Source organism: Triticum dicoccoides, chromosome 7A (genome assembly GCF_002162155.2).
Source record: "Triticum dicoccoides isolate Atlit2015 ecotype Zavitan chromosome 7A, WEW_v2.0, whole genome shotgun sequence".
In the NCBI taxonomy this organism is placed as follows: domain Eukaryota; kingdom Viridiplantae; phylum Streptophyta; class Magnoliopsida; order Poales; family Poaceae; genus Triticum; species Triticum dicoccoides.
In genome coordinates, this window is record NC_041392.1 from 34,566,825 (window position 1) to 34,590,760 (window position 23,936).

Sequence of the window (23,936 nt, forward strand, 5' to 3'; positions counted from 1 at the left end):
TATGATTTTGCTGTAAATCTATACAATTCTGTGAACTCATCCAATTTTGGTTGCCTGAATTGGGAAGCCCTTTGCAAGGTGTAACACCCCATATGTAACTTTTCCCAATTTGGCATTATATCCATCTTGTTCGTCATCAATTCGTAGTGGTTTCATCTTTTCGGTTTCCTATTTGGGTTTTGTTTTGTTTCTCATTGCTTTGTTTTTGTCTTGTCTTGTCATTAATTGTTGCATCATGGCCTCCTCACATGTTGCATTATGCTTGGTGTGAGTTCATACGTGTTGTGTTGTTGCATGCTTCATGCATTTGATCTTGCATCATCACCTCCATCTTCTATCCATTCCTTGCTTTCATTTTTGAAAGATCATATATCCTCACCCCATTAATGCCCATCTCTTCCTCATAAATCTACCTGTTCTAAACCCCCCTGCTAATTTCCATCAAATTTTAAGTTGTTTTGGTTAGGTTTTAAAATAGCTCAAGTTTGATCTATATTCACACTTGACTTATTTTCTTACCTCTAAAAATATCGAAGACAATTTATTCAAATAGAGCACTATCTCAGGTTCATGAGAATATATTTTATTTTTATTGTGCCCCTTTCCTTTGACCCTGGCCTTTTCAGTTTATTTTTCGTTTGAAGAAAATAGCAAAGAAAAGAAAATGGCTCACCTCTGCTTACCTGGGCCAGCCTCCCTGCACGCAAGCCGCCGTAGCCCAGCAGCAGCATACCGCCCCCCAGCCGCATGGGCCTCCTTCCTCACGGACCGGCCCACCTGCGTTCCAGCAGGCCCAGACCACGCGCGCCCTAACCCTCGTTCCCCATCTCTCCTTCCTCTCCCTCTCATCCTCCCTCCAGCGCTGCCAGAGAGAAGCAAAGCGCACGCCCTGCCCGATCCCATCTCCCTCTCGATCTCTTCCCTACTCGCTGCCTCTCCTTCCCTCGTCCTCCTCCCAACACTTGCACGCAGAGGAGCAGCATCCCATTCCCCTGATCCCCTTGTCACTACCTTGGCCTCCGGCCATGGCGCCCACACCGACCACCCTGCAGGCCGGTGCCCTTGCCGGAGCCACCTTGCCTCGCCTCCTCCTGCAGGTCCCGATGACACACGCCCCGACGCGACCGCCCTTGGCTCGCCTGCCTTACCTCGCGCGACCCGCATGGCCGCCGGTCATTGAGGCCACCATGCTGGCCTACAGTTTCGCGCACACCGCCGCTGCCCTCCTCTGCTCCGCCTCCGTTGCACCAAGGAACCCCGACCATCTCCTACTCCTCGCCGACCTTCGCTGTGTGCGCCGCCGCTTCACTGCTTCAGGCCAAGGCCGACGCCGGCCACTGCTTCTAGCCGCGGCTCGGCCATGCACCAACAACCAGTAGCTCAAGTTGCCTCCATTCATCTCCGGTGACCTCCTGAGGCAGAGCCGTGCAAACCCCAATGCACCCGTGGGCGTCAAGTACCTCTGCCGAAGACTCCCACCGAAGACACGTGAACGACTACTACATGAACGAGCACCACGACGACCCTCGAAGAGTTCGGATTTGTCAAGTTCATCTACGTGTGTACGACTACATACCCGGGATTCATCTAGTACCTCTACGGGAGACCCGAACGTCTACGAATGATGCACGACGCCCGGAGCCCTCGGATCCATCAAGTTTGACTACCTTCGTGTGTACCACTACCGTCACCCCGAAGACGTTGGAGTCATCAAGTACCTCTCTGAATGAACGTGAACGACTACCGTCGCAAGAACGGGACCGGAAAGTCCGAAGACCCCAAGTACCACGACACCGATAACATGGACATCTACGGAAACTCGGGCAACGATAAACATGTACCGCTACCGTCGTCGAGATCGCGAGAACCTCTACCGTCGACCCTAGAGCATGCGAGAACGACTACTTCCCCTACCGCCGTCACGAGAACTGTCCCGTTTGCACGCTTCGAAGGTATAACCCCGAGACGAGCGCCCGGGAATGAATGCTTGTGATGTATGAGATGCTCGTGCTTGCTCCGTGCTCGAATTGTCGGTACACGTTGCCCCTCTTTTGCCTTGTCACCGTGGTCAACCCGTGGGACACCCGGTATCCGGGATCACCCCCCGTAACTCTTGCATGTTTCACGCACTCACACTTGTCCTTTGCACTAGCATCTCATTTGAGTAGCCGGATCACCGGAATGTTGCCATGGTAACATTTCCATTTCGTCACCGTGGCACCCTTTCTTTCCACCACGGTGACAAATGCTTCATAATGCTCTTGTCAACTTTTAATAAACAATTGCATAAACTTGTCCATGTCATCCGCATCATAATAACAACAATTAAAATGTTTAAATTGTTGTTTGCTTTTAAATTACTAATGCATATGGGGATTTACCGGATTTGTTGTTTGTTATATCCGGCCCCATTTAAATTGCTTAGTTAGATAGTTTCTTTTATGCTTCACCTCTTGCCATGTTAACCAACATTTAATATTGTTGAGTACCTAAACGAGATCGAACTAAATAATCAAATGTGGTGTTTCGGCAATATGCAACTCGTTGCATATTGAGCTCCACTTAATTTGTAGAATTGTTTGTTGCATATTGCCATGCCTATTTAAACCGGACATGCATCATACTTGGTTGTGCATCATCCCATGTTTATGTGGTGGTTGGTTACCATGTTGTTTGCTTTCTTTCCGGTGTTGCTTCTTCGGGTTAGTTCCGATAACGTCGTGTTGTGAGGATCCATTCGACTTCGTCCGTTTGTCTTCTTCATGGACTCATTCTTCTTCCTTGCGGGATCTCAGGCAAGATGACCATACCCTCGAAATCACTTCTATCTTTGCTTGCTAGTTGCTCGCTCTTTTGCTATGCCTATGCTGCGATACCTACCACTTGCTTATCATGCCTCCCACATTGTTAAGCCAAGCCTCTAACCCACCTTGTCCTAGCAAACCGTTGTTTGGCTATGTTACCGCTTTGCTCAGCCCCTCTTATAGCATTGTTAGTTGCAGGTGAAGATTGGAGTTTGTTACTTGTTGGAACATGGATATTTTGTTGGGATATCACAACATCTCTTATTTAATTAATGCATCTATATACTTGGTAAAGGGTGGAAGGCTCGGCCTTATGCCTGGTGTTTTGTTCCACTCTTGCCGCCCTAGTTTCCGTCATATCGGTGTTATGTTCCCGGATTTTGCGTTCCTTACACGGTTGGGTTATAATGGGAACCCCTTGATAGTTCGCTTTGAATAAAACTCCTCCAGCAAGGCACAACCTTGGTTTTACCATTTGCTTCACCACCACCTACTTTTCCCTTGGGAGTCGCGCTCCTGAGGGTCATCTTATTTTAACCCCCCCCCCCCCGGGCCAGTGCTCCTCTAAGTGTTGGTCCGAACCAAGTAGACTGCGGGGCCACCTCGGGGCAACTTGAGGGTTGGTTTTACTCGTAGGATGTCTCATCTGAGTGTGCCCTGAGAACGAGATATGTGCAGCTCCTATCGGGATTTGTCGGCACATTCGGGCGGCTTTGCTGGACTTGTTTTACCATTGTCGAGGATGTCTTGTAACCGGAATGCCGAGTCTGATCGGATGGTCTTGGGAGAAGGAATATCCTTCGTTAACCGCGAGAGCTTGTGATGGGCTAAGTTGGGACACCCCTGCAGGGATTGAACTTTCGAAAGTCGTGCCCGCGGTTATGGATAGATGGGAATTTGTTAATGTCCAGTTTTAGAAAACCTAAACCCTAACTTAAATAAAACACATCAACCGCGTGTGTAACCGTGATGGTCTCTTTCCGGCGGAGTCCGGGAAGTGAACACGGTGTTGGAGTAATGCTTGATGTAGGTTGTTCTAGGATCACTTCTTGTTCATAGTTTCTCGAACGTGATTTGCCTTCTCTTCTCGCTCTCATTTGCGTATGTTAGCCACCATATATGCTAGTGCTTGCTGCAGCTTCACCTCACATACCTTTTTCCCTGCCTATAAGCTTAAATAGTCTTGATCGCGAGGGTTTCAGATTGTTGAGTCCCCGTGACTCACAGATACTTCCAAAACCAGTTTGCAGGTGCCGTTGAAACCGTACAGGTGACGCAACCGAGCTCACGGAGGAGCTCGATGAAGATCGTATTCGTTATATTGTTCCGTTTTTCAGTTGATCAGTAGTGGAGCCCAGTTGGGACGATCGGGGATCTATGTAGCTTTTGGGGTAGTCTTCTTTTATTTTGGTTCCGTAGTCGGACCTTGATTGTATCTGGATGATGTAATGCTTTATTCATGTATTGTGTGAAGTGACTATTGTAAGCCAACTATGTACCTCTTATTCCCTTATTCATTACATGGGTTGTTGTGAAGATTACCTCACTTGCGACATTGCTTTCAATGCGGTTATGTCTCTAAGTCATGCTTCGACACGTGGGAGATATAGCCGCATCGAGGGCGTTACACAAGGCGTATGATTTTCATGAGGGTATGCTTCTCACCTTCGATCTTGGTGATCCTGACATCGACGGAAATGATATGACCATTTGGGTCCTTGTTGACACGCTTCCAGTTCTACCGCTATGTGAGTTTCTTAAACATATTTACTACGTAATTTATATTGTTTATTTCAAAATATTTGACAGTTTATTTCCATCGACAACTTATTTTCATTCTTCAAAAAATGTATGGAAAATGCTAGAGAGAACCTACTACTATAATGATGAAGCACAATTAACTTATAAGGAGCAAGATGGTCTTATTGCATTTTTTACTGATATTGAGAATTACAATAGCTATTATCAAACTCCTCCACATTATGGTCAATACGTGCCACTAGTGCACGTGTTGAACTACGGTAACATCAATGGAGATATCATGGTAAGATTTTCTACTATTACGACATCCGTGCATCTTTTGCATAAATTTTTCTAAAACTAAACTATGTTGCTAACTACAAAGTTATTACTATGTTTTTGAACAGAAAAATCCCGATGGATTGTGTACCTCATCTGATGTTGACGAGAGGTCGCGTTAATGTTATGAGCTTACGGTCACCACGGCCAGGCCAGCCGCAGTATCCACATCACTCCTGTCCATACCGGATTTCTAAAAGCATGGAAGCCATGATAATAGATGATTTCAAAAAATGTTTGAACCATCGTAGAGAGCTACTTGGAAGCAACATTGTGCGTAGGCCAAGACTTGGAGACAAGATGATCTCCATTCTTTATTATGGAGAGTCAATTTTCCTTAATGCAGCGTCAATGTCTATCTTGTTTTATGATATTTTACCTAAGAGAGGGTAGAGTAGGTCCTATGAGAGGAGTAGGTCGTAGATAGAATGTGTTATTATGTGCTACAATGTGTTAGAGTTGATGATGAGGAGGAGTTGTGATTATGACTAGTGACCAACTTGTTATATGATGTCTCATTGACGAACATTGTTTGATGGTGATGACAAGTGGTAATGAATATGCTATTTAAACAGACTAGTTCATGATGAGTTATTATTGTATAAAAGATATATCAGTTTAAACATGTACAACGCCAAAATGCTAAAAAAAGCATGTTAGCAGTAGCGCGGGTCTGAAAACGCACTACTAGTACTTGAACTTACCAGTAGCGCTGGCCTAAAAACGCGCTACTGTTACAAAATAGTTGTAGCGCCGTAGCAGTAGCACTGGTGCCCGCGCTACTGGTAGCTCAAAAACCAGCGCTACTGGTAAGCATTTTCCTAGTAGTGAAAAAAAGAAATATTGTTTCAACATGTTGATACTAATGACACATAGAATGAAGAGTTATGATAACTTACACAAAATCGTAGATCCATCTAGTGTACAGGAGGGTCTGTGAACAGTACTCCCTCGTCACATGCCAGCATACGCACGGCGGTGTTGAAGCAATCATTGTCCATGGGCTGGTCCATGTTAAGTATGCACTAAAGTTTCTTAAGACTTAAGCCCATTGTCTCGGGTGTCGAGCTCCGGACCCATATCTTCCTAAAAATTGGACGATAAGAAGAACAATAATATACATCCGCACATTAAATATTGATACATGATACTTACTTCAAACAACCGGCATCATCGATCGACATGACGTAGTTGCAGAGGCCGGCAAGTAATTCACGTTGGTCCGTGGGTATGATAGTGATTGGGGCAGGACGTTTGTGTTTTACTACGTCAGATGGATTCTCCAGGATCTCGAGATCAGAATTAGCTAAAGTTTCTTCATCATCAGGTTGATGGTATATGGGACCTCCTTTTAGCTTATTCAGCTCTGAATCGAGGAAAAAGACAGCTAATTTTTATCGAAAATGTTTCATATCCTCCTACAAAATATATATATAAACAATTTATATAAAATTTTGAGATAAAATAACGAGATAATGTATAAAAATGAAATACCTGGGTGAACTGGTCTGACAGTCCATGTGATGTCCAGTATTCCATATAGTTTAGCATAAACAGTCCATATGATACGCTAAAATATTATAAAATAATGCTTTAGAATATCACACAGATAAATCAAATGAACAAACCATTGCAACTGATCTTTCACATACAAGCGTGTTTATTGATGAAATTTTGCACAACTATACTACTAGTATTCTATATACGCAGGTACACAAAATTTCAGATTTTTTGGAGCCGTAAGAATCATTTTTTAGGTGTACGCGTCCCTGATTTAAGACAATGCAAGTGCTGGAATCAGAAGCTTTTGTGTCGGCGCGTGGACCGACTGACTAATTAGTGCTGTGCCGCACCGTGCAAATGTTCCATTGTTCCGCGGATTAGTTGGACGGGGACACACCACGTTTAGTCAGAAGAATCGTGTCGACGGTTATCCCATCCCCGCCGCGCGTCGTCGGCACTAATCGTATCCTCAAGATCGTTTCGCCGAATTTCTCAAATGGGACCTGTCGAGCGCTTTTGTCCGTGGAAGCATTAGCTGCACCATTAGGCGGCGCCAAAGGAGGAATAGCATTTTCTGCACAAGCCAAGTGCGCGTGGCGAGCAGGAGCGCTGTCGAGCTTGTTCTTGTGCCTTCACCAAGGGAGAGGTATCATTTCCGAAAGGTGAATGCTATGCTATTTGTGTTGTGCTGGTCACGAATTTGGCAGAGACCATAATCAACCTCGCATTTTTAGCTTGGGCCTATATATGCTTATTCTCGGCTCTCTCGATATGTTTTCACAGTCATACTTACTGCTAGTTCAGACAAAGAATATGGTAAAGCAGCTGATGCATCATGCACCGAGCCAAGTGTTTTTCCACTGGTGTTGCAGTGGGTCGATCTCGTCATATCGTCTCCGTTGTGTCGTGCCAATAATGGTTGGACAGACTCGGCGGGTGTCCGGCCGGCCTGGTCGAGGACATGTTCACGTGAGCCGCATCGTCCGGTGCACGCAAGCACGCACGCAAGTGGCGTTCTATTATCACTGCTTTGCTTCGACAGAGATATACTTAAGCATATATGTATATAATTCCTCTGTAAAAAATTATAAGAGCGTTTAGATAACTAAGTATATTCCAACAGTTGAAAAGATGAGCAGAAACACTGAACATCTCGCTTTTTTGTAAAGCAGAGAGAGAGGAAGGTCAGAGGTGAAACCCAGGACAACTCAAACTGCAATCCGTAATCTGAAGGCATAAAGCTTCACAGTAGCAACGGAATCAATTACGGGAGCACCAAGTTTCCTCTCCCTCTCTCTCTCCCTCTCTTTTGGGTTCGCATGTCATAATGCCGTCCTCATGTTTCACATGGCCTGTTTTGGAGTTTCAGCTGACTTTTTTTTAAGAAAAGGAGAAGACAGTGGACTTAGGGCGAGAGCAGGGCAGCTTCCTGATGCATGCATGTAAGACAAATTCAGGAGTCGTGAACGCGGTCAAAGGTCAGACGTGCTTAGGGAACACACACAGCGAGGCAAAATTTTGTGTTTTGACCCTTGTGAAGAAGTTGTTCGAGATGTGAGCCTCGTTTGCAAAAATCTCGGGATCCGATCCTTTTCCTACACCAAGGGTCATGGCGGCAAGGTATAACAGCCTATCGTCAAGGTCCCCAGGGACCTCGGCGGTAGGGTTGCACACAGACGAATGAACACAGTGGCTCATTAACAACATCTTAACTGTTTTATTTTTTAAAAAACAGCCTAACTGTTTTTTAATTCTTCTTTGTACTACGTGACTGTCAGTGCAGAATCTAGATACCAGCAGCATATTCTACTTCTATCCGTAAAAAAAGCATATTCTACTTGTACAGCGCGGCTACCGATTTTTTTATAATTAATAATTAATAATTCAGTAATTGCAGAACTGGTAAAGGATATGTGAAAATTCTAAAAATAGGAAAGACGCAAATAACAACAGCCTCCACGCTTGGACGCCATTAAAAACCACGTTCACTTCTGGACGCTATTGCCAACAGCGTCCAGTTATGTGGTTCGGCCCGTGCTCTAATTAAACTGAACGGAGTCGTTTCTCGTTGATGTTCCATGATCCGTAAAACCTAGTTCGCTTGCAATCATTGCTCTTCGTCCTTGACGTGCGTCAAGCAACCTCGGCCCATGTTACAAACCCACCTACTACTCCATCAAACACAACGGATTACTACTCTCTCGTATTGATTCACTCAAGCATCATGCCTGGTTACGTAGGGAAAAAACTAGAGAGGAGAGGTCCAGAGGAAGAGAGCTAAGACCATCTCTAGGCGATCCCTTAAAATATAGTACAGTAAACCGCGGAGTAAAGCTAGTGGACAATTTTTTACTTCACTAAATTTTTGCCCAACCTAGCTGATCTCGTAAATTGAGCGGAGTAAAAAACAAATTCGGATATGATGAACACAAATTTAATTCAAACAAACTTACTAACCAAAATTCGACACCTATTAATAACATTTAACATTTTCAACAACTAAAACATAGTCTACTAACGGAACTAAACTTACTGATCTGATTGATATCTGTATCATGGACAAACGACATCCAGTCCGCCATGGACATTCCACTAATCATGGGGTTGGTCGGGGCATGTGCCGTCGGCTGGGTCGTCATGGAAGATTCTTCTAAATTTGGTCCTGAAGTCGCCATTTTTGCCGCCTCCGCTTCCACTACTACCTCTGTTGTCGTCGTTGTCTTCATCGCTTGACGTCACGATGCCCTCCCTCCCCCCCCCCCAGCTAGCTGCTCGGACAGGCGGCGCTCCGCCTCCACTTTCTCTATGTAGAGGCGGTGGAGATCCGCCATGTACGCCTCGTCGTAGGACTCCACCGCAAGCCTTTCCATCGCCTCCCAGTCCTCTCTTGCCTCTTTTGTCAAGGTCCTTCACATTCTTATAGGAATAAGAGCGACACTACTAATAGCCACATCAACAACACAATTAACTTGCATATCCATCTTCTAAGATTCTGACCCACTCATTACGAGTGCACCGCTCGGGCCATCTTTAGTTTCATCAAGCATGCACGTTATTGGTCAGTCGTTGTTCTTGCGCTGCTCATTCCGCTTCAGCATGCTTGGCCATAGCATGAGTGTGACGTTGCATTCGGGACATGACAGCCGACAACGCCAATCATCACATGAGAGACATCGTCTCACCGGCCGCTCGCTGTTACGATCCACCAATCGACATTTCTTTGAACAAGCAAGCTGATTAGTTTGGGGACAGCCGATTCAGAGATTTCTGGGTTGGTTCAATCATGCATTGTACGCGACTAACACTAGCGTCGAAACCTGGACATGGTTCACAATAGCGGCCAGCCTGGACGCTGTTACTCATAGCGTCCTTCCCATTTTTTAAAATTTCAAGTTACATTTACCAGTTTTGGAATAATTGAATTATCATTTATTATTAATAAAAAAATCGGGCGCGGCTATACTGTGGCTGGCAATGCACACTCCACCCCGGCTTGGCGGGAAAACTGGACTCGCCTAATCTTATCCGGTTAGTTGTTTGGAATTCAGAAGAAAAATGCACATCTAGTCCAATTCTAACGCGGTGTGCATTCAGGTTGTTTGAATTCAACTTGGAAAACAGGGTGCATGCATGCGTGCTGGCGGACGGGAGATAGATAATTAGTCTACCACTCGGTTGTTGGGACGCCTCTCAACTTTTGGATCTCGGCCACAGAATCGACCTCAACGCCGCTTAATTATTTCCTTCTTCATAGTCGCTGGCGAGAGCGAGTGAGATGCTCGGATGCGACAATGCCGTTCCGCTGTGTTGGACTAGCCACTGCATGCGGCGGCCGCAGCCTACCTAGTTGGTATAGTAGTTTTACACTGCACGTGTGTGAGTAGTAGTTACACTGCACGTGCAAGTATTTCCAAAATCAAATGAATGATTAGCTAGAGGTTCCAAGACCAGCGAACGCGTGTGACCCCGTGTCACTACTGCTATATTGTACTTCCTCCGTTCGGAAATACTCGTCGGAGAAATGCATAAAAATGAATGTATCTAAAATTAAAATACGTCTAGATACATTCATTCCTCCGACAAGTATTTCCGAACGGAGGGAGCGGTTGTAGTCGAATCTGCCAGCAAGAGTTGAATAATGCGAGACATTAAGAAATGCGCACAAGAAGCTGAAACATTTTGATTGATGCTTTCTTGGAAAGGGCATGGACAGAAACATGTTTGATGCTTTCTTGGAACGAGGATACAAGTTGTGCGTCGTCCCGTTCCACCATTGTACAAGTGGTGCTAGAAGTGCAAACTTGCTGGGTCACCAACTTGTTGCTATATATTTATACTCAGGAATCAAAACAGCATTTCTTTCTTGCTCTTTTTTTTTGCGAGGAATCATTTATTTCTTGCTGACAATCTGACTTCAGGACGACATGATGTTGGTAAGGTTTTAGGAGTTGGCATTTCTCACTGTGTTTGGTAAGATAGAGACAGCATCAATACATATACGACGGTGCCGACTTGTGCTATTTATTACATGCTCGTACAGTTAAATGTTAAATTATGACCCCGATATAGAGGCGTTGGGAGTTAGAGTACTGGATAACTTTTGTGCGGACCTTGCACCATCCTTTCCTGAGTCAGAGGAAGAGGATGACACCATAGAGGGTGAAGTAGTTAGATCCACAGAGCCCGGTATTGAGGACCGGGTGGAGGATCAGAACAAACCCAAACGCAAGTGGAAGCGGAAAATTTACCCGACTTCGGCGGTTCGCAGGAGTGCTAGGATTCGTACCTCTAAAAAATTTCATGACGAAATATGAGAGGACTCTTTTGGAATAGCAGAGGTCTGAAAGACTTGGCTAAAAGAAGGTTTCTTGCAGATGCGTCGATCGATCATAGGTTGGATTTCATTGCTCTTTCGGAAACTGGTAGAGATAATTTTGTGCCCCAGTTCCTCAATACTTTATCGGGCGGTGTCGATTTCGATTGGCACTGCCTGCCTTCGCGAGGAAGATCGGGAGGGATCTTACTTGGAGTGAGATGTGATTCACTGGAAGTCCGAAGTGTAGTGATGGGTGACTTCGCGGTTAAGTTTCTGGTTAGGTCCAAAGCTGATGGGTTTAACTGGGCTCTGGTAGCGGTGTATGGTGCAGCGCAACCCGAGTTTAAACCGGAGTTTTTGGCGGATCTTGTCCGAATTTGCGGCTCCGAGCAGCTCCCGATTTTAGTTGGGGGTGATTTCAATATCATTAGAAGGAGAGAGGAAAAGAATAATGATAATTTTGATGGCAGATGGTCGTTTCTGTTCAATACCATTATTGAAAGCTTGGATCTGAGAGAGATAGAGCTTTCTGGTAGAAAATTTACTTGGGCTAATAATTTGCCAAACCCGACGTTTGAGAAGCTGGATCGAGTCCTAGCGAGCGTCGAGTGGGAACAAAAATTCCCTTTGGTAACGGTCCAGGCTCTCTCGCGTGGAATTTCTGATCACACACCCTTATTCATGGACTCGGGTGAGCCAAACCTCGTAGGAAACAAAAATTTCTTTTTTTTCGAGCTGGCATGGTTTGAGCGTGAAGGATTCTTGGATCTGATAGCCAGGGAATGGGCTAAGGATGCGGGAGGTAGGACTTCTGTTGAGCGCTGGCAGAATAAGATCAGGCATTTGAGAAGTTTCTTACGTGGGTGGGCTAAACACCTTAGTGGGATTTATAAGGTTGAAAAGGAAAGGCTTCTTTCGCTTATTCAGTCCCTAGATTTAAAAGCCGAATCCACGATTTTGCAAGCCACGGAGCTTCATGCTAAAATTGAAGCAGAGATGAGGTTGAAAGAGCTCCTCCGTGAGGAGGAATTAAAGTGGGCGTTGCGGGCTAAGGTCCGCAAAGTTGTCCAGGGGGACGCGAACACTCAATTCTTTCACTTGATTGCTAATGGCAAGCACAGAAAGAAGAGAGTCTTTCAGCTTGAACAAGCTGAAGGAACTATTTTAGGACAGGATAACCTCAAAATATACATAACCGAGTACTATAAGAAGTTGTTTGGATCTCCGGAGGATAGTTCTATATCCCTGGATGAGTCCAGGGTGGAGGATGTGCCTCAACTCTCTGCTGATGAAAATGATATTTTGGTTGCCCCGTTCTCAGAGAAAGAGGTGTTTGAAGCTATTGCGCAGATGAAGAACAATAAGGCTCCAGGACCGGATGGATTTCGAACGGAGTTCTGTAAAAAGTGTTGGCATATTATTAAGGGGAATTTGCTACCAATGTTCCATGATCTATTCTCTGGACAGCTTCAGTTATTTCATTTAAATTTTGGAACCATAACATTTCTTCCTAAAAAAACGGAAGCTGTGAGAATTGAGCAGTTCAGGCCGATATGTCTCCTTAATGTTAGTTTCAAAATCTTCACCAAGATTGGGACTAATAGGCTCACACAGATTGCGCATTCTGTGGTGCGGCATTCCCAAACTGCTTTCATGCCGGACAGAAACATCCTAGAAGGGATGGTGGTCCTTCATGAAACGCTCCACGAAATTCACACAAAAAATTAGATGGAGTTGTTTTTAAAGTGGATTTCGAGAAAGCGTACGATAAAGTCAAATGGCCATTCCTTCAACAGGCCTTGCGTATGAAAGGTTTTGATGAAGCCTGGCGACGCCAGGTAGAATCGTTCATGCAAAAAGGGAGTGTTGGAATTAAAGTGAATCACGACATAGGTCATTATTTCCAGACACATAAGGGCCTGAGACAAGGGGATCTGATGTCTCCCATCATGTTCAACATTGTAGTTGATATGTTGGCAATTTTGATAGGAAAGGCTAAGGAGGCTGCCCAGGTGGGTGGCTTGGTACCTCATCTAGTTGATGGAGGTGTGTCCATCCTTCAGTACGCCGATGATATGATCATCTTTATGGAGCATGACTTGGCCAAAGCGAGAAATATGAAGCTTGTGTTATGCTTGTTCGAACAATTGACCGGGTTAAAGATTAACTTTCACAAAAGCGAATTGTTCTGCTTTGGTAGAGCCAATGACGAACAAGAGGCATATAGGCAATTGTTTGGGTGCGAATTGGGGACTTTACCTTTTACGTACTTAGGTATACCAATCCACCATCGTAAGCTGACAAACAGAGAATGGAAGTGCATCGATGACCGATTTGAAAAGAAACTGAGTTGCTAGAAGGGCAAGCTCATGTCATACGAAGGCCCATTAATTCTGATTAACTCGGTTCTCAGGAGTATGCCTATGTTTCTTTTATCGGTCTTCGAAGTACCAGTTGGAGTTAGGAAACGACTGGACTTCTATCGACCCCGATTCTTCTGGCAGAGCGATGAATTAAAAAGAAAATACCGACTCGCCAAATGGGATATCATCTGTCGACCAAAAGACCAAGGGGGTCTTGGTATTAAGAATCTTGAGGTCAAGAACATATGTCTTCCGTAGCAAGTGGCTGTGGAAGCTATCTATTGAGACTGATGCCACTTGCGCGCAGATCCTCCGTAGCAAGTATCTTCACTCCAAAACTTTGTCGCAGGTGACAGCAAGACCGACCGACTCACCTTTTTGGAAAGGGCTTATGAAAGTCAAATTAACCTTGTTTAATAGGACAAAGTTTATTATTGACAATGGTGCTAGTACACGATTTTGGGAGGATACTTGGCTCGGAGAGACCCCCCCTTGCCTTTCAATACCCGTCTCTGTATCGTATTGTTCAACGACGTGAGGTTTTCGTTGCAACAGTACTTCAATCCAACCCCCTTAATATTCAGTTCAGAAGGACGCTAATTGGCAATCCTTGAGAAGAATGGCTCCATCTAGTAAGTAGACTGATGGAGGTTCAGCTAACTCAACAACCGGATAAATTACGCTGGAAGCTTACTAGGTCTGGAGAGTTTACTGTTAAATCAATGTATGTTGATGTTATCAATTCAAGCTCCATTCCTAGTTCCAAATATATTTGGGCTGTTAAAGTTTCTTTAAAAATCAAAGTGTTTATGTGGTTTATCCATAAACAAGTAATATTAACCAAGGACAATTTGGCAAATCGTAATTGGACAGGATCTACTAGGTGTAGTTTCTGTGATCAGGATGAAACCATCAAACACCTCTTTCTTGATTGCCCGTTAGCAAAAGTCTTATGGCGGACTGTCCATATTGCATTTAACATTACTCCACCGAGTTCTGTCAACACGTTATTTGGAACGTGGCTTAACGGGATTGAGACCTAAACAGCGAGACATATTCGAGTAGGAGTTTGTGCTTTATTGTGGGCAATCTGAAACTGCAGAAATGATTTGGTTTTTAACAGAACAACAAAGATTCATTTTTTGCAGGTTATTTTCCGAGCCACTGCGTTGATCCGTATGTGGTCGCTACTCACTCCGACGGAGGCCAGGGAGCGTTTGGTTACTGGATCTATCCGCTGGAAGATGGTAGTACGGGATATCTTCAACCGGTTTGGATGGCGGTCATGTAATAGGATAGGCAATTAGTTTACCTGTCTCTCTTATGCCAGCCGGTTGTGGCTTTTCATGGCCAGTTTTTTTTTTGGCCCTTTTGGCTCTTAGTGAGCTCTTTTTAATTTTCGTTTTGAGATTCTAAGACTTTGTTGAATCTTTTTGGCTTTATAATAAGTTGGCCGTATGCATCGTTCTGATGCAGAGACCGGGGAGTCTTCCCTTTTCGAAAAAAAAACACATTCAAATACTAGATAGGGTTGAATGGAAAAATTAAAGGGCAAGAGAATTGAATCGGAACTCGCATGCAGAATACCATGACCAAACTACGATGACCTTTACGTAGAAAAATTCTAGCACGCCGCGTGTGCAGTGCACCGAAGCATGATAGATGAGGCATACCCATTTTGTTGCCCAAAAAATCAGTTTTTATTTTTATTCTTTAGTGTTTTATTGTTCATCTCATGTGCATACGCTCGGGAATATACATGTACTTTCATTGACGGAAAGGGTATGAGAGTGCTCAGGTGGCGTTTGGTTCAATGGCGAGGCGGATCGGCTGAGGGTATTGTTGTCCACCTGGTTGGGGATAGCCTACTTTTATTTTTTGGTTGAGAGGATAAATAGTGGTTGGGGATAGCCAGCTTTATGTTTGGTTGCAAGAATAACAAGTGGATGGATTGTTGTGATTACCTTTGAAGCAGAATACCTAAAATATATACAAGAAATGAAAAGAAATTGGGATTGAATACAAGGCCGTGCAAAGACATACGCGGCTGTGTTAAGCATAAAACCATACAAGTAGGCTGATTACACTTGTTCATACATTGAGACATGCATATATGCCACTACCCCATAAATTAGCATATTTGTCTCGTTGTCCATCTATGGTACAAATCCACCAGAACATTCCTCCCTGCCTTCGCCAAGGTATTAGCAGCATGGAAGCTAGCTTCCTGTGACCACACAGTTCAACAAAATCACCAAACTAACTAATCAGGTCTGGAGTCACCGTGCTGCCTATCCTTTTCTAGTCGCCGGTTCATTTGTCGTTTGCCGTCATGGTGCTAATACCCGGGTCCAGGTGAGATCGAGCGGACTGTTTTACCTGAAGCGGGGCTGGCAGCCACCATCCACCATATTTTCACGGACAAGGCCAACCAGCTTTTGACACGAACTAGATGACCCGTTGCGCCAATGGCGCAAAGGGCGATAGCAAGCCAAGTATTGTAAGAGGGGTGATAGGAAAATTCAGGCACATATCGAAATAATAAATACTTACTGCTGGTAGATAGATACTTAGTGATGATACAGTGTTATAAGAAGTTTTTTATCAATTATTTACAATGTTATTAGGAAGCAAGGTAGATAGCCAGAGATACATCTTATGAGGCAACGAACATTAGATGGAGTCATCGTTGCACGTTTCATGAATATTGAAAACGGCTTTGTTGTCCAGGCAACCTTTATTAGTGCTAAAGCCTGGGTTTGTTCAAAACACTGAAAGTACAAGCGTATGAGGAAAGCAACAGGGTAGCAGTCTTCACTTGTCCTTGCGAGTGGTGGTTTTAGTAGCCACAGCAAAGGCTTGGGATATACTGGAAAGCAAGCGGACATCCTTCAAACTGGTCTAAGAGGCAGCAGATAGCAAGTAAAACAAAACAAAAAATCAAACTGAATTCAGACCATAGAACATCTAGTTCGCGCCGAGGGCCAACGACCTGGCCGCCACCCCATACGTCCGCGGTCGCCGCAGCTTGCCAGCTTTCCTGTCGCTGCAACTTGCCAGCTTTCCCTCGGTGACCTCCTTCGACTACCCACCTGCACATAGAGCAGCGCAGCCTCCAGCTCCAGCCCACGGAGGCATAAGTCAAGCTTTCACATTTCCACAAAGTAGTTTCTATCCAGAATTTAATCATGTACAACTAGATCACTCAACTAAGTTACAAACAAAGGACAACTAATGGAATTACTATTTATAAGAACATCATATGTGTATTTCACACAAGACACACTGCCAAGGTAAGGGTAAATCTGGTTACAACACAACAGAAATTACATAAAAGCAAGTTGTTAAAGATAGAAACAGAGAAATATATAGATATATTCATATCTATCAAAACTGCTACATTCAAGCCGATTCCAAGAACCATGGTTATATGGTTTTGCATTAAGTTGCAATGTACTTCTTCTCAAACCTTCATACGTTCCAACAAAGCAACATATTCAGCTATAAAATTGGTTCAACTGAAAACTGATCTCACACTAAATTGATCTGGTTGGTATCCGATAGCAGAACAGGTTTGAGGGGTTGATAACCCATGATACCAACTATGTAGGGATGCACGAAGCAGAAACAAAAGTAACAGTGATACATAAAGAGAAATGATTTGTACATACAACAAGATATCTGAAAGGATCTTATTTTGCCAACAAAATATTTATGCATCGGTTCGCTTCATCTGAAATCTGCATACCCAAAAAAAATATTAAGGTAAGAAAACAGTAAAGTCGAACAAAGAACAGATCTAATGATAATATAAAGGGTATACCTTTGCCACCGCATCTTTTGCCACATGCAGAACTTTTTCAAGAAGCAACTCAATAAATTCTTCTAAAGCATCTTTTTGAGAGCAAACTAATCATTACTATAAAAAAGAATGATCAATTAAACTAATCTTCCTGTGCATAGGCATGAATAGTGGACCTGATTATTGAGCATCTCGGCAATTAAAAACAAAGCAATCTGCCTAGCAGCCAGCACCTCATGTACTGAAAGGCTGGAATTAGAATGCAAATAGTTTGAACCCTATTTTTCAAATACACATTATTGTTTAGCTCAGAAATTAGAAGATTATGCTTCAGAAAAAACAACCTGAACTATTATAAAATTAAGTACTTTGGGTTCCCCTAGTAACTACATTTTGTAAGGAAATCAGGTTGCAAACCTTTGACCACATGGAGTTGTCATTACCAAGTGAAGCCTTAATCAACTGTTTTATTGTTTCGTGCTCTTCCGAACTTGATATTTCTACATCAGTGCTTATCTACAAAGTTGAGAAAATAAATTAAAGCACTTCACAAAGATTTAGAAAAGGAAAAAAACGGCAGTACACACAATCAAGTAAAAGGATTTTTCGTCAGTACATGATGAAGTTGTGGTATGCTCAATCCGTTGTCAGCATGCATGTTTGTCTTTATAGAACTAAGGTTTACAACCATATCTCCTTCTTCAACATAATTTCCTGTAGTTGAACTCACTGGTTGAACTAACAACATTATGCCCATCAGGGGTGTGCAGACTGAAGGAACATAAACACTAACACGGTTATTAATGTAATGCAAATTAGTGCAGTTATTGCTTTGCGGACATATGGACACCGTCCGCCTGCATCCCTACTCTATGGTATATAAGTTGGGAACCATTTTGAATTTTGCGTTTAAGATGAGGTAGACACAATAAGCAAGGTAGAGTGAAAAGAATATAATAGAAACAAACCTTTGCATCCTCTTAGTATGGTATATCTCCCTGCTATGATCATCATTATAATTGAAGATCCATACCTGCAAAAGCAGTAAAAAATAGTGAGACATCACCTAAAAATGATTACCGTGTGAATCTGGATCTGCAAAAGTGGCATGTAACAAATTCCCATCCTGTTGGGTTGTAGTCAACATCCATCCTGACAACTCACCTCGTGTAAGACTTGACTTCTAAAAATCAAATATAAATCAAAAGGAAAAGAATACTGCATGTTGCCAATTGGCTTGATACATACCTAAATGAAATGGTAACTTTCAGGTGTACATTGTATAATGTAAGGCAGGAACTGCACATCTCACTGAGTTCAGTGACGCATTACACTACAATGAAATAGCACCCCATGTATAAAATCCTTCCTTATTGCAGCTTCAGTTTTGCTTGATATATCCTTGAAGTGTTTGTGTGCTATTCGTATTGACAGGAGATATGCATATGCTAGCACATGCACTTACCATACAGATCTATATAAACCACTCGTTTTCTCTACCAAGCGAGTGACCTTCACAGATATCTATATTTGCTACTGACAATTTGAGTTCCTCAAACAGAAGGAATCATCCAAGAGTGATCGAATGAAGAATGGTGTACTCTTTTAAACAGAAGAAAGGCATGGACTTACCATACAGATCTATATAATAACCACTCGTTTTCTCTACCAAGCGAGTGACCTTTACAGATATCTATATTTGCTACTGACAATTTGAGTTCCTCAAACAGAAGGAATCATCCAAGAGTGATCGAACGAAGAATGGTGTACTCTTTTAAACAGAAGAAAGGCATGGCTGAAACACATTTTTTTTCTAGAGCATATTTTTTTTCTATGAAATAAGAAAGAAGAAAGAACGCAATAGAACAGCTAAAAAGAAATTAAGTATGCACACATACATTGTTCTTCAGTCTTCCTCAAGGTCCTTCCTCTTGTATTCTTCATCCGATCTGCACACATCTTGTTTAGAAAAAACACAAATCAAGAAATTAAAATCTGGTGGGCTGGGTGAGTCAAAAAATCAGTGCTCATCCAAACGACTTCACCAGCCTGGTCAACGATCAATATTTTGGATGGGCAGCTGTAGGCATCAATCCAAACAGCCGCTGAGTTCTTCACAGTAAAATCCGTAAAATGCAACAGCTTACCAAATTCTATGGTCAATCATGTCATGAGCAAACTTCGATAACAATTTTGGATAGACTGTTCATGCCCTGCTGCACTCGGGCGGAAACAATAACTTACTGACAGCTGTGCTATTCAGTGTTAGAAAACACCCGATATAAAGTTAACTGACATTCCTAGTTTTCTTGTATAGTATGATCGTATCAACAAATTCTGAAACTTACGAATTGGCTGACTTAACCCAATATATAGCCCATGCTAAATTGGTCGTAGTTGGTTTCAGTCTTTCAGTTCGTAAAATCCCAAAGGGATCGCAAAACTGATTTGCAGAAATTCACATGCTACACTTCATTAGATGAAACAGGACCCACTACCTAATTAGCATGTCGCATTTCAATTCAATAGTCTGTACGTTATGTTTGTGAGCAGGATGCCCAAAAAAAAGCACTAAGGATCATGAAATAGCTTCTACATAGTCTATCAGAACCGCACCTCAATATGACCAGAAAATCAGAGCATTTGTGCCAGGTCAAGAACCTAAGAATATCCAGGCATCAGCATTTAAACAAAGCTACACAACAGCGACAGTTGTGGTGGCATCAAGAACCAACAGCCAGGTCAAATGGCACAACACGAGAATGCTAAGAGAGATCCAAGAAAAAAGCAGAAGCCGTCATACCATCAGTACAGCGAGTGCGCCACTCGAAGAAAAAAATCGGCGAGCAGCGAGATAAGAAGGGGCGAAGCGAGTGGGCAGCGAGAGCGAGACCTAGCCCGCGTCTCCCCCCGCGACCCTCTTTCCTCTTGCCGCCGCCGCCGCCACTGCCGATGGAGAAAGTGGGAGGAAATAGGAGAGGGAGGTGCAGCAGACGGGAGAGGGTCATCGGCTGCTGTTGGCCTGCACCCGCAAGGTCGGGCACGACCTGGCGGCGTCTCGATTCGCTCCTCACACTGCCGGCTGCAGGATCCAGGTTACTCCCGCACGACCGCCATCTCTCTGCCCAGCGTCCTACCTCATCACTGGCCGCCCTCCTAATCCTTTGTCTCAGGTAGCTTTGCGAGCACGAGAATGCTAAGCGAGATCCAAGAAAAAAGCAGAAGCCGTCATACCATGTGGCACGTCGAGCCGATCCTGGGGAGGACTTCTGCCGCCGCCAGCAGCAGCCGCTGGTGCGGCCCGTGGTGGAGGCGGGGGAGGGTGGGCGCGCGGGGGCCTTGCCGGGGGCGGAGGCGGGGGAGGGGGCCTCAGGCGCCCCAAGGCGCGGCGCAGGGTCTGACCCACCTATGTGTCGGCGCCGGCGAGAGGGAGCGGGTGGCGAAGCAGAAGATGTGTAGCATAGATTTGGATGAGCCACGACTTCCTACTGTCGGCTGCCCTTTTTCATAGCGAGGAATAGCGAGGACGTGGAGGCAACGGTCCTGCCTAGCACCCTCTTCATCATTTATATGTTCAATATTCCGGAATCATGGTTTGCCCTCATCCAACTCTATCCTGCAATGATGGAGTTTGACGTCCGCTGGCACGTCTCCTTCGCGGCGGACCTCGTGTCCGTACGCACTGTCCATTTCACCGACGGCGAGATCCTCCTCCGCCGAGGAGCGCTCCGGATCGTGCTGATCGACGACAAGGGTGTGTCGGTGGATGCGTGTTACTTGCGCGAGGGGGAAACCATCGATATTGGCCAGGTCATCTCCTTCCCCTGCCACTTTGCTAGGGTTCATGACCGTATTCCGACGAGCGACACAGGTGCGGGTACACGGGGACATTCGGCGTGTGGTGGCGTGTGCGGTGCACCGAGCCGCGTCCGGGACGAGCGATGGCGGGGCCCTGGGGTCTTGGGGCCACATCCAGACGCGAGTGGGGCGGCCGCCATTGATGCTCGACACGTGGGCGGAGATCCGCGCGGCCATGGGGCGCTACAGGATGCTGTGGGTACAAAAGCGGCTCCCACCCCGATCCGTGACCTAGACGCCGCTCTATCCCACTTCTGGGAGACACCGAGAAACCCTAGATCGAGATTCCCCTCCTCCTTTCTCTGGTGGGAGGGGAAGATTGGAGGCGACCACAGATCTTATGCAGCGATGGCTGCTTCCTCGAGCGAGCCGAGCGAGATGGAGAACCGCGGCGGCCACGCCTTCCGCGGAAATCGTCGGGAGGGCTTCGGATCTGGGCGGATGGGGTGCAGAGCTGGTCGATTTGACCAAGGACATGGTCGGGGCCGTTTCTCGTGGTCCAGGGACGTCGACGGCGACGACTTCTCCACCAACAAGAAGACGGCGTCGGCTTCAGACGACACAGAGCGGTGGGACGAAGCTGCAGAGAGAGCCAAGAGGGCCAGATCTGGGGGGTTTGGGTGGGGAAGAACCCTAACCCTCCTTGAGGGAGTCCTGGATTAGGGGGTATTCGGGTAGCCGGACTATACTTTCAGCAGAACTCCAGGACTATGAAGATACAAGATTGAAGACTTCGTCCCGTGTCCGGATGGGACTTTCCTTGGCGTGGAAGGCAAGCTTGGCGATGCGGATATTCAAGATCTCCTACCATTGTAACCGACTTTGTGTAACCCTAACCCTCTCCGGTGTCTATATAAACCGGAGGGTTTTAGTCTGTAGGACAACTTCATCGTACAACAATCATACCATAGGCTAGCTTTAGGGTTTAGCCTCCTTGATCTCGTGGTAGATCTACTCTTGTACTACCCATATCATCAATATTAATCAAGCAGGACGTAGAGTTTTACCTCCATCAAGAGGGCCCGAACCTAGGTAAAACATCGTGTTCCTTGCCTCCTGTTACCATCCGGCCTAGACGCACAATTTGGGACCCCTTACCCGAGATCCATTGGTTTTGACACCGACATTGGTGCTTTCATTGAGAGTTCCTCTGCGTCGTTGCTTTTAGGCCCGATGGCTCCTTCGATCATCAACAACGATGCAGTCCAGGGTGAGACTTTTCTCCCCGGACAGATCTTCGTCTTTGGCGGCTTCGCACTGCGGGCCAATTCGCTTGGCCACCTTGAGCAGATCGAAAGCTACGCCCCTGGCCATCAGGTCAGGTTTGGAAGCCTAAACTACACGGCTGACATCCGCGGGGACTTGATCTTCGACGGATTCGAGCCACAGCCAAGCGCGCCGCACTGTCTCGATGGGCATGATATAGCTCTGCCGCCAAACAGCGCCTTGGAGGCCGCACACGCATCGGTTCCGACCATTGATTCGGAGCCTACTGCGCCGATCGAGGATCAGCGGTTAGACGCTGCCTCAGGGTTTGCGATCTCAGAGGCGATCGAACCAAACTCCAGCCCCGCACTCCGCATGGCCCGTGACTCCGAGGAGCCGGATTCCTCTCCGAACTCCGAGCCCCCCGCGCCCCTGCCGATCGAATCCGATTGGGCGCCGATAATGGAGTTCGCCGCCGCGGACATCTTTCAGCACTCGCCCTTCGGTGACATCCTGAATTCTCTAAAGTCTCTCTCTTTATCAGGAGAGCCCTAGCCGGACTACGGTCAATAAGGTTGGGATACGGACGATGAAGAAATTCGAAACCCACCCACCACCCACTTCGTAGCCACTGTCGACGACTTAACCGACATGCTTGACTTCGACTCCGAAGACATCAACGACATGGACGACAATATAGGAGACGAACAAGAACCAGCACCTGTAGGGCGCTGGAAGGCCACCTCGTCATACGACATATATATGGTGGACACTCCAAAGGATGGAGATGGCGATGGAACAGCGGGGGACGATACCTCTAAGAAACAGCCCAAGCGCCGGCGTCAGCGGCGCCGCTCTAAATCCCACCAAAGCAAAAACGGTGATTCCGGCACGGGAGATAATACTACTCTGAGTAGCGCTGAAGAACACCCCCTCCAGCAAGATTCAGCATAGGAGGACAGAGAAGCCAGCCCTCACGAGAGGGCGGCGGACCAAGAGGTTGAGGACGATAATTATACGCCTCCCTCCGAAGACGAGGCAAGCCTCGACGATGACGAGTTCGTCGTGCCAGAGGATCCCGCCGAACAAGAGCGTTTTAAACGCAGGCTTATGGCCACGGCAAGCAGCCTCAAGAAAAAGCAGCAACAGCTTAGAGCTGATCAGGATTTGCTAGCTGTCAGATGGACTGAAGTCCTTGCGGCCAAAGAGTATGAACTCGAACGCCCCTCCAAGAGTTACCCAAAGCGCAGGCTGCTACCCCGACTAGAGGAGGAAGCACCTACATCACTAGTGCATGACATGGCCGACCGGCCACCTCGTGGCCGCGACAGAGAGGCCTCTCGGCTCTCCACTCAAGCCATGCCCCGGCGCCGCGTCAATCATACTAAGGCACGGGAAAATGTGCCCGACCTGCGTGACATACTGGAGGGCAAGGCAAGGCAAACAAGATCGATCTACGGTTCGCGCAGGCGCCCCACGACATGTGATGGTGATCGTCACTCCGG

At 45.7% G+C, this 23,936-nt stretch overlaps 1 long non-coding RNA gene across 1 annotated transcript; it reads right to left on the reverse strand.

The window, feature by feature from the left end:
• Window positions 1-16,038: 16,038 nt before the first annotated feature.
• LOC119333536 lies at window positions 16,039-20,790 on the reverse strand. Its single transcript, XR_005161210.1, has 3 exons — window positions 19,266-20,790; window positions 18,336-18,400; window positions 16,039-17,883 (listed from the first exon to the last, which is right to left on the reverse strand). It is a non-coding gene; the product is annotated as an uncharacterized LOC119333536 (long non-coding RNA).
• Window positions 20,791-23,936: the final 3,146 nt, after the last annotated feature.